We start from the raw sequence: 11256 nt of genomic DNA on the forward strand, positions 1-11256 counted from the left end.
CTGCTACTGTCTCTTACCCTCTGTTACTGTCTCTTACACTCTGCTACTGTCTCCTACACTCTGTTACTGTCTCTTTCACTCTGCTACTGTCTCTTACACTCTGCTACTATCTCTTACGCTCTGTTACTGTCTCTTACACTCTACTACACTGTCATACACTGTTACTGTCTCCTATACTCTGTTACTGTCTCCTATACTCTGTTACTGTCTCCTATACTCTGTTACTGTCTCCTATACTCTGTTACACTCTCTTACACTCTGCTGCTGTCTCATATACTCTGTTACTGTCTCTTACACTCTGTTACTGTCTCTTACACTCTCTTACACTCTCTTACACTCTCTTACACGCTGTTACACTCTCTTACACGCTGTTACACCCTGTTACACACTGTTACTGTCTGTTACACTCTCTTACACTCTGCTACTGTCTCTTACACTCTGTTACTGTCTCTTACACTCTGCTACTGTCTCTTACACTCTGTTACTGTCTCTTTCACTCTGCTACTGTCTCCTATACTCTGTTACTGTCTCCTATACTCTGTTACACCCTCTTACACACTGTTACTGTCTCTTACACTCTCTTACTCTGTTACTGTCACTTACACTCTGCTACTGTCTCTTACACTCTGTTACTGTCTATTTCACACTGCTACTGTCTCTTACACTCTGCTACTATCTCTTACGCTCTGTTACTGTCTCTTACACTCTACTACACTGTCATACACTCTGTTACTGTATCTTACACTCTGTTACTGTCTCTTACACTCTGTTACTGTCTCCTATACTCTGTTACTGTCTTTTACACTCTGTTACTGTCTCCTATACTCTGTTACTGTCTCCTATACTCTGTTACACTCTCTTACACTCTGCTGCTGTCTCATATACTCTGTTACTGTCTCTTACACTATGTTACTGTCTCTTACACTCTCTTACCCTCTCCTACACTCTGCTACTGTCTCTTACACCCTCTTACACTCTGTTACTGTCTCTTACACTCTCTTACACTCTGTTACACTCTCTTACACGCTGTTACACCCTCTTACACACTGTTACTGTCTCTTACCCTCTGTTACTGTCTCTTACACTCTGCTACTGTCTCCTACACTCTGTTACTGTCTCTTTCACTCTGCTACTGTCTCTTACACTCTGCTACTGTCTCTTTCACTCTGCTACTGTCTCTTACACTCTGCTACTATCTCTTACGCTCTGTTACTGTCTCTTACACTCTACTACACTGTCATACACTCTGTTACTGTATCTTACACTCTGTTACTGTCTCCTATACTCTGTTACTGTCTCCTATACTCTGTTACTGTCTCTTACACTCTGTTACTGTCTCCTATACTCTGTTACTGTCTCCTATACTCTGTTACACTCTCTTACACTCTGTTACACCCTCTTAGACACTGTTACTGTCTCTTACACTCTCTTACACTCTGCTACTGTCTCTTACATTCTGTTACTGTCACTTACACTCTGCTACTGTCTCTTACACTCTGTTACTGTCTATTTCACTCTGCTACTGTCTCTTACACTCTGCTACTATCTCTTACGCTCTGTTACTGTCTCTTACACTCTACTACACTGTCATACACTCTGTTACTGTATCTTACACTCTGTTACTGTCTCGTACACTCTGTTACTGTCTCTTACACTCTGTTACTGTCTCCTATACTCTGTTACTGTCTTTTACACTCTGTTACTGTCTCCTATACTCTGTTACTGTCTCCTATACTCTGTTACACTCTCTTACACTCTGCTGCTGTCTCATATACTCTGTTACTGTCTCTTACACTATGTTACTGTCTCTTACACTCTCTTACCCTCTCCTACACTCTGCTACTGTCTCTTACACCCTCTTACACTCTGTTACTGTCTCTTGCACTCTCTTACACTCTGTAACACTCTCTTACACACTGTTACACCCTCTTACACACTGTTACTGTCTCTTACACTCTCTTACACTCTGCTACTGTCTCTTACCCTCTGTTACTGTCTCCTACACTCTGTTACTGTCTCTTTCACTCTGCTACTGTCTCTTACACACTGCTACTATCTCTTACGCTCTGTTACTGTCTCTTACACTCTACTACACTGTCATACACTCTGTTACTGTATCTTACACTCTGTTACTGTCTCGTACACTCTGTTACTGTCTCTTACACTCTGTTACTGTCTCCTATACTCTGTTACTGTCTCTTACACTCTGTTACTGTCTCCTATACTCTGTTACTGTCTCCTATACTCTGTTACACTCTCTTACACTCTGCTGCTGTCTCCTATACTCTGTTACTGTCTCCTATACTCTGTTACACTCTCTTACACTCTGTTACACCCTCTTACACACTGTTACTGTCTCTTACACTCTCTTACACTCTGCTACTGTCTCTTACATTCTGTTACTGTCACTTACACTCTGCTACTGTCTCTTACACTCTGTTACTGTCTATTTCTCTCTGCTACTGTCTCTTACACTCTGCTACTATCTCTTACGCTCTGTTACTGTCTCTTACACTCTACTACACTGTCATACACTCTGTTACTGTCTCGTACACTCTGTTACTGTCTCTTACACTCTGTTACTGTCTCCTATACTCTGTTACTGTCTCTTACACTCTGTTACTGTCTCCTATACTCTGTTACTGTCTCCTATACTCTGTTACTGTCTCCTATACTCTGTTACACTCTCTTACACTCTGCTGCTGTCTCATATACTCTGTTACTGTCTCTTACACTCTGTTACTGTCTCTTACACTCTCTTACACTCTGTTACACTCTCTTACACGCTGTTACACCCTGTTACACACTGTTACTGTCTGTTACACTCTCTTACACTCTGCTACTGTCTCTTACACTCTGTTACTGTCTATTACACTCTGCTACTGTCTCTTACACTCTGTTACTGTCTCTTTCACTCTGCTACTGTCTCCTATACTCTGTTACTGTCTCCTATACTCTGTTACACTCTCTTACACTCTGCTGCTGTCTCATATACTCTGTTACTGTCTCTTACACTATGTTACTGTCTCTTACACTCTGTTACTGTCTCTTACACTCTCTTACCCTCTCCTACTCTCTGCTACTGTCTCTTACACCCTCTTACACTCTGTTACTGTCTCTTACACTCTCTTACACTCTGTTACACTCTCTTACACGCTGTTACACCCTCTTACACACTGTTACTGTCTCTTACACTCTCTTACACTCTGCTACTGTCTCTTACCCTCTGTTACTGTCTCTTACACTCTGCTACTGTCTCCTACACTCTGTTACTGTCTCTTTCACTCTGCTACTGTCTCTTACACTCTGCTACTATCTCTTACGCTCTGTTACTGTCTCTTACACTCTACTACACTGTCATACACTCTTTTACTGTCTCGTACACTCTTTTACTATCTCTTACACTCTGTTACTGTCTCCTATACTCTGCTGCTGTCTCATATACTCTGTTACACTCTCTTACACTCTGCTGCTGTCTCATATACTCTGTTACTGTCTCTTACACTCTGTTACTGTCTCTTACACTCTGTTACTGTCTATTTCACTCTGCTACTGTCTCTTACACTCTGCTACTATCTCTTACGCTCTGTTACTGTCTCTTACACTCTACTACACTGTCATACACTCTGTTACTGTATCTTACACTCTGTTACTGTCTCGTACAGTCTGTTACTGTCTCTTACACTCTGTTACTGTCTCCTATACTCTGTTACTGTCTCCTATACTCTGTTACACTCTCTTACACTCTGTTACACCCTCTTACACACTGTTACTGTCTCTTACACTCTCTTACTCTCTGTTACTGTCACTTACACTCTGCTACTGTCTCTTACACTCTGTTACTGTCTATTTCACTCTGCTACTGTCTCTTACACTCTGCTACTATCTCTTACGCTCCGTTACTGTCTCTTACACTCTACTACACTGTCATACACTCTGTTACTGTATCTTACACTCTGTTACTGTCTCGTACACTCTGTTACTGTCTCTTACACTCTTTTACTGTCTCCTATACTCTGTTACTGTCTCCTATACTCTGTTACACTCTCTTACACTCTGCTGCTGTCTCATATACTCTGTTACTGTATCTTACACTCTGTTACTGTCTCGTACACTCTGTTACTGTCTCTTACACTCTGTTACTGTCTCCTATACTCTGTTACTGTCTTCTACACTCTGTTACTGTCTCCTATACTCTGTTACTGTCTCCTATACTCTGTTACACTCTCTTACACTCTGCTGCTGTCTCATATACTCTGTTACTGTCTCTTACACTATGTTACTGTCTCTTACACTCTCTTACCCTCTCCTACACTCTGCTACTGTCTCTTACACCCTCTTACACTCTGTTACTGTCTCTTGCACTCTCTTACACTCTGTAACACTCTCTTACACGCTGTTACACCCTCTTACACACTGTTACTGTCTCTTACACTCTCTTACACTCTGCTACTGTCTCTTACCCTCTGTTACTGTCTCTTACACTCTGCTACTGTCTCCTACACTCTGTTACTGTCTCTTTCACTCTGCTACTGTCTCTTACACACTGCTACTATCTCTTACGCTCTGTTACTGTCTCTTAGACTCTACTACACTGTCATACACTCTGTTACTGTATCTTACACTCTGTTACTGTCTCGTACACTCTGTTACTGTCTCTTACACTCTGTTACTGTCTCCTATACTCTGTTACTGTCTCTTACACTCTGTTACTGTCTCCTATACTCTGTTACTGTCTCCTATACTCTGTTACACTCTCTTACACTCTGTTACACCCTCTTACACACTGTTACTGTCTCTTACACTCTCTTACACTCTGCTACTGTCTCTTACATTCTGTTACTGTCACTTACACTCTGCTACTGTCTCTTACACTCTGTTACTGTCTATTTCACTCTGCTACTGTCTCTTACACTCTGCTACTATCTCTTACGCTCTGTTACTGTCTCTTACACTCTACTACACTGTCATACACTCTGTTACTGTCTCGTACACTCTGTTACTGTCTCTTACACTCTGTTACTGTCTCCTATACTCTGTTACTGTCTCTTACACTCTGTTACTGTCTCCTATACTCTGTTACTGTCTCCTATACTCTGTTACTGTCTCCTATACTCTGTTACACTCTCTTACACTCTGCTGCTGTCTCATATACTCTGTTACTGTCTCTTACACTCTGTTACTGTCTCTTACACTCTCTTACACTCTCTTACACGCTGTTACACTCTCTTACACGCTGTTACACCCTGTTACACACTGTTACTGTCTGTTACACTCTCTTACACTCTGCTACTGTCTCTTACACTCTGATACTGTCTCTTACACTCTGCTACTGTCTCTTACACTCTGTTACTGTCTCTTTCACTCTGCTACTGTCTCCTATACTCTGTTACTGTCTCCTATACTCTGTTACACCCTCTTACACACTGTTACTGTCTCTTACACTCTCTTACTCTCTGTTACTGTCACTTACACTCTGCTACTGTCTCTTACACTCTGTTACTGTCTATTTCACGCTGCTACTGTCTCTTACACTCTGCTACTATCTCTTACGCTCTGTTACTGTCTCTTACACTCTACTACACTGTCATACACTCTGTTACTGTATCTTACACTCTGTTACTGTCTCGTACACTCTGTTACTGTCTCTTACACTCTGTTACTGTCTCCTATACTCTGTTACTGTCTTTTACACTCTGTTACTGTCTCCTATACTCTGTTACACTCTCTTACACTCTGCTGCTGTCTCATATACTCTGTTACTGTCTCTTACACTATGTTACTGTCTCTTACACTCTCTTACCCTCTCCTACACTCTGCTACTGTCTCTTACACCCTCTTACACTCTGTTACTGTCTCTTACACTCTCTTACACTCTGTTACACTCTCTTACACGCTGTTACACCCTCTTACACACTGTTACTGTCTCTTACCCTCTGTTACTGTCTCTTGCACTCTGCTACTGTCTCCTACACTCTGTTACTGTCTCTTTCACTCTGCTACTGTCTCTTACACTCTGCTACTATCTCTTACGCTCTGTTACTGTCTCTTACACTCTACTACACTGTCATACACTCTGTTACTGTATCTTACACTCTGTTACTGTCTCGTACACTCTGTTACTGTCTCTTACACTCTTTTACTGTCTCCTATACTCTGTTACTGTCTCTTACACTCTGTTACTGTCTCCTATACTCTGTTACTGTCTCCTATACTCTGTTACACTCTCTTACACTCTGCTGCTGTCTCATATACTCTGTTACTGTATCTTACACTCTGTTACTGTCTCGTACACTCTGTTACTGTCTCTTACACTCTGTTACTGTCTCCTATACTCTGTTACTGTCTTTTACACTCTGTTACTGTCTCCTATACTCTGTTACTGTCTCCTATACTCTGTTACACTCTCTTACACTCTGCTGCTGTCTCATATACTCTGTTACTGTCTCTTACACTATGTTACTGTCTCTTACACTCTCTTACCCTCTCCTACACTCTGCTACTGTCTCTTACACCCTCTTACACTCTGTTACTGTCTCTTACACTCTCTTACACTCTGTTACACTCTCTTACACTCTCTTACACCCTCTTACACACTGTTACTGTCTCTTACACTCTCTTACACTCTGCTACTGTCTCTTACATTCTGTTACTGTCACTTACACTCTGCTACTGTCTCCTACACTCTGTTACTGTCTCTTTCACTCTGCTACTGTCTCTTACACTCTGCTACTATCTCTTACGCTCTGTTACTGTCTCTTACACTCTACTACACTGTCATACACTCTGTTACTGTCTCGTACACTCTGTTACTGTCTCGTACACTCTGTTACTGTCTCTTACACTCTGTTACTGCCTCCTATACTCTGTTACATTCTCTTACACTCTGTTACACCCTCTTACACACTGTTACTGTCTCTTACACTCTCTTACACTCTGCTACTGTCTCTTACATTCTGTTACTGTCACTTACACTCTGCTACTGTCTCTTACACTCTGTTACTGTCTCTTACACTCTGTTACTGTCTCTTACACTCTGTTACTGTCTCCTATACTCTGTTACTGTCTCCTATACTCTGTTACACTCTCTTACACTCTGCTGCTGTCTCATATACTCTGTTACTGTCTCTTACACTCTGTTACTGTCTCTTACACTCTCTTACACTCTCTTACACTCTGTTACTGTCTCTTACATTCTCTTACACTCTGTTACTGTCTCCTATACTCTGTTACCGTCTCTTACTCTCTGCTACTGTCTCTTACACAGGTTTACGATGTCTACGCGAAGAGATCCCCAGAGACGTTCACAGTATACTGAGATCATTCTGGACTATGTGATCCTAGAGGACGGTATATGCCATGTGACACTCTCTTACACTCTACTACACTCTACTACACTCTGCTACTGTCTCTTTCACTCTGTTACTGTCTCTTTCACTCTGCTACTGTCTCTTACACTCTGCTACTATCTCTTACGCTCTGTTACTGTCTCTTACACTCTACTACACTGTCATACACTCTGTTACTGTATCTTACACTCTGTTACTGTCTCGTACACTCTGTTACTGTCTCGTACACTCTGTTACTGTCTCTTACACTCTGTTACTGCCTCCTTTACTCTGTTACTGTCTCCTATACTCTGTTACTGTCTCTTACACTCTGTTACTGTCTCCTATACTCTGTTACTGTCTCCTATACTCTGTTACACTCTCTTACACTCTGTTACACCCTCTTACACACTGTTACTGTCTCTTACACTCTCTTACACTCTGCTACTGTCTCTTACATTCTGTTACTGTCACTTACACTATGCTACTGTCTCTTACACTCTGTTACTGTCTCTTACACTCTGCTACTGTCTCCTACACTCTGTTACTGTCTCTTTCACTCTGCTACTGTCTCTTACACTCTGCTACTATCTCTTATGCTCTGTTACTGTCTCTTACACTCTACTACACTGTCATACACTCTGTTACTGTATCTTACACTCTGTTACTGTCTCGTACACTCTGTTACTGTCTCCTATACTCTGTTACTGTCTCCTATACTCTGTTACACTCTCTTACACCCTCTTACACACTGTTACTGTCTCTTACACTCTCTTACACTCTGCTACTGTCTCTTACATTCTGTTACTGTCACTTACACTCTGCTACTGTCTCTTACACTCTGTTACTGTCTCTTACACTCTACTACACTGTCATACTCTCTGTTACTGTATCTTACACTCTGTTACTGTCTCGTACACTCTGTTACTGTCTCTTACACTCTGTTACTGCCTCCTATACTCTGTTACTGTCTCCTATACTCTGTTACTGTCTCTTACACTCTGTTACTGTCTCCTATACTCTGTTACTGTCTCCTATACTCTGTTACACTCTCTTACACTCTGTTACACCCTCTTACACACTGTTACTGTCTCTTACACTCTCTTACACTCTGCTACTGTCTCTTACATTCTGTTACTGTCACTTACACTCTGCTACTGTCTCTTACACTCTGTTACTGTCTCTTACACTCTGTTACTGTCTCTTACACTCTGTTACTGTCTCCTATACTCTGTTACTGTCTCCTATACTCTGTTACTGTCTCCTATACTCTGTTACACTCTCTTACACTCTGCTGCTGTCTCATATACTCTGTTACTGTCTCTTACACTCTGTTACTGTCTCTTACACTCTCTTACACTCTCTTACACTCTGTTACTGTCTCTTACATTCTCTTACACTCTGTTACTGTCTCCTATACTCTGTTACCGTCTCTTACTCTCTGCTACTGTCTCTTACACAGGTTTACGATGTCTACGCGAAGAGATCCCCAGAGACGTTCACAGTATACTGAGATCATTCTGGACTATGTGATCCTAGAGGACGGTATATGCCATGTGACACTCTCTTACACTCTACTACACTCTACTACACTCTGCTACTGTCTCTTTCACTCTGTTACTGTCTCTTTCACTCTGCTACTGTCTCTTACACTCTGCTACTATCTCTTACGCACTGTTACTGTCTCTTACACTCTACTACACTGTCATACACTCTGTTACTGTATCTTACACTCTGTTACTGTCTCGTACACTCTGTTACTGTCTCTTACACTCTGTTACTGCCTCCTTTACTCTGTTACTGTCTCCTATACTCTGTTACTGTCTCTTACACTCTGTTACTGTCTCCTATACTCTGTTACTGTCTCCTATACTCTGTTACACTCTCTTACACTCTGTTACACCCTCTTACACACTGTTACTGTCTCTTACACTCTCTTACACTCTGCTACTGTCTCTTACATTCTGTTACTGTCACTTACACTATGCTACTGTCTCTTACACTCTGTTACTGTCTATTTCACTCTGCTACTGTCTCTTACCCTCTGTTACTGTCTCTTACACTCTGCTACTGTCTCCTACACTCTGTTACTGTCTCTTTCACTCTGCTACTGTCTCTTACACTCTGCTACTATCTCTTACGCTCTGTTACTGTCTCTTACACTCTACTACACTGTCATACACTGTTACTGTATCTTACACTCTGTTACTGTCTCGTACACTCTGTTACTGTCTCTTACACTCTGTTACTGCCTCCTATACTCTGTTACTGTCTCCTATACTCTGTTACTGTCTCTTACACTCTGTTACTGTCTCCTATACTCTGTTACTGTCTCCTATACTCTGTTACACTCTCTTACACTCTGTTACACCCTCTTACACACTGTTACTGTCTCTTACACTCTGCTACTGTCTCTTACATTCTGTTACTGTCACTTACACTCTGTTACTGTCTCTTACACTCTGTTACTGTCTCTTACACTCTGTTACTGTCTCTTGCACTCTGTTACTGTCTCCTATACTCTGTTACTGTCTCCTATACTCTGTTACACTCTCTTACACTCTGCTGCTGTCTCATATACTCTGTTACTGTCTCTTACACTCTGTTACTGTCTCTTACACTCTCTTACACTCTCTTACACTCTGTTACTGTCTCTTACATTCTCTTACACTCTGTTACTGTCTCCTATACTCTGTTACCATCTCTTACTCTCTGCTACTGTCTCTTACACAGGTTTACGATGTCTACGCGAAGAGATCCCCAGAGACGTTCATAGTATACTGAGATCATTCTGGACTATGTGATCCTAGAGGACGGTATATGCCATGTGACACTCTCTTACACTCTACTACACTCTGCTACTGTCTCTTTCACTCTGTTACTGTCTCTTTCACTCTGCTACTGTCTCTTACACTCTGCTACTATCTCTTACGCTCTGTTACTGTCTCTTACACTCTACTACACTGTCATACACTCTGTTACTGTATCTTACACTCTGTTACTGTCTCGTACACTCTGTTACTGTCTCTTACACTCTGTTACTGCCTCCTTTACTCTGTTACTGTCTCCTATACTCTGTTACTGTCTCTTACACTCTGTTACTGTCTCCTATACTCTGTTACTGTCTCCTATACTCTGTTACACTCTCTTACACTCTGTTACACCCTCTTACACACTGTTACTGTCTCTTACACTCTCTTACACTCTGCTACTGTCTCTTACATTCTGTTACTGTCACTTACACTCTGCTACTGTCTCTTACACTCTGTTACTGTCTATTTCACTCTGCTACTGTCTCTTACCCTCTGTTACTGTCTCTTACACTCTGCTGCTGTCTCCTACACTCTGTTACTGTCTCTTTCACTCTGCTACTGTCTCTTACACTCTGCTACTATCTCTTACGCTCTGTTACTGTCTCTTACACTCTACTACACTGTCATACACTCTGTTACTGTATCTTACACTCTGTTACTGTCTCGTACACTCTGTTACTGTCTCTTACACTCTGTTACTGCCTCCTATACTCTGTTACTGTCTCCTATACTCTGTTACTGTCTCTTACACTCTGTTACTGTCTCCTATACTCTGTTACTGTCTCCTATACTCTGTTACACTCTCTTACACTCTGTTACACCCTCTTACACACTGTTACTGTCTCTTACACTCTCTTACACTCTGCTACTGTCTCTTACATTCTGTTACTGTCACTTACACTCTGTTACTGTCTCGTACACTCTGTTACTGTCTCTTACACTCTGTTACTGTCTCCTATACTCTGTTACTGTCTTTTACACTCTGTTACTGTCTCCTATACTCTGTTACTGTCTCCTATACTCTGTTACACTCTCTTACACTCTGCTGCTGTCTCATATACTCTGTTACTGTCTCTTACACTATGTTACTGTCTCTTACACTCTCTTACCCTCTC

This window comes from Spea bombifrons, chromosome 12 (genome assembly GCF_027358695.1).
Source record: "Spea bombifrons isolate aSpeBom1 chromosome 12, aSpeBom1.2.pri, whole genome shotgun sequence".
Lineage (NCBI taxonomy): Eukaryota > Metazoa > Chordata > Amphibia > Anura > Pelobatidae > Spea > Spea bombifrons.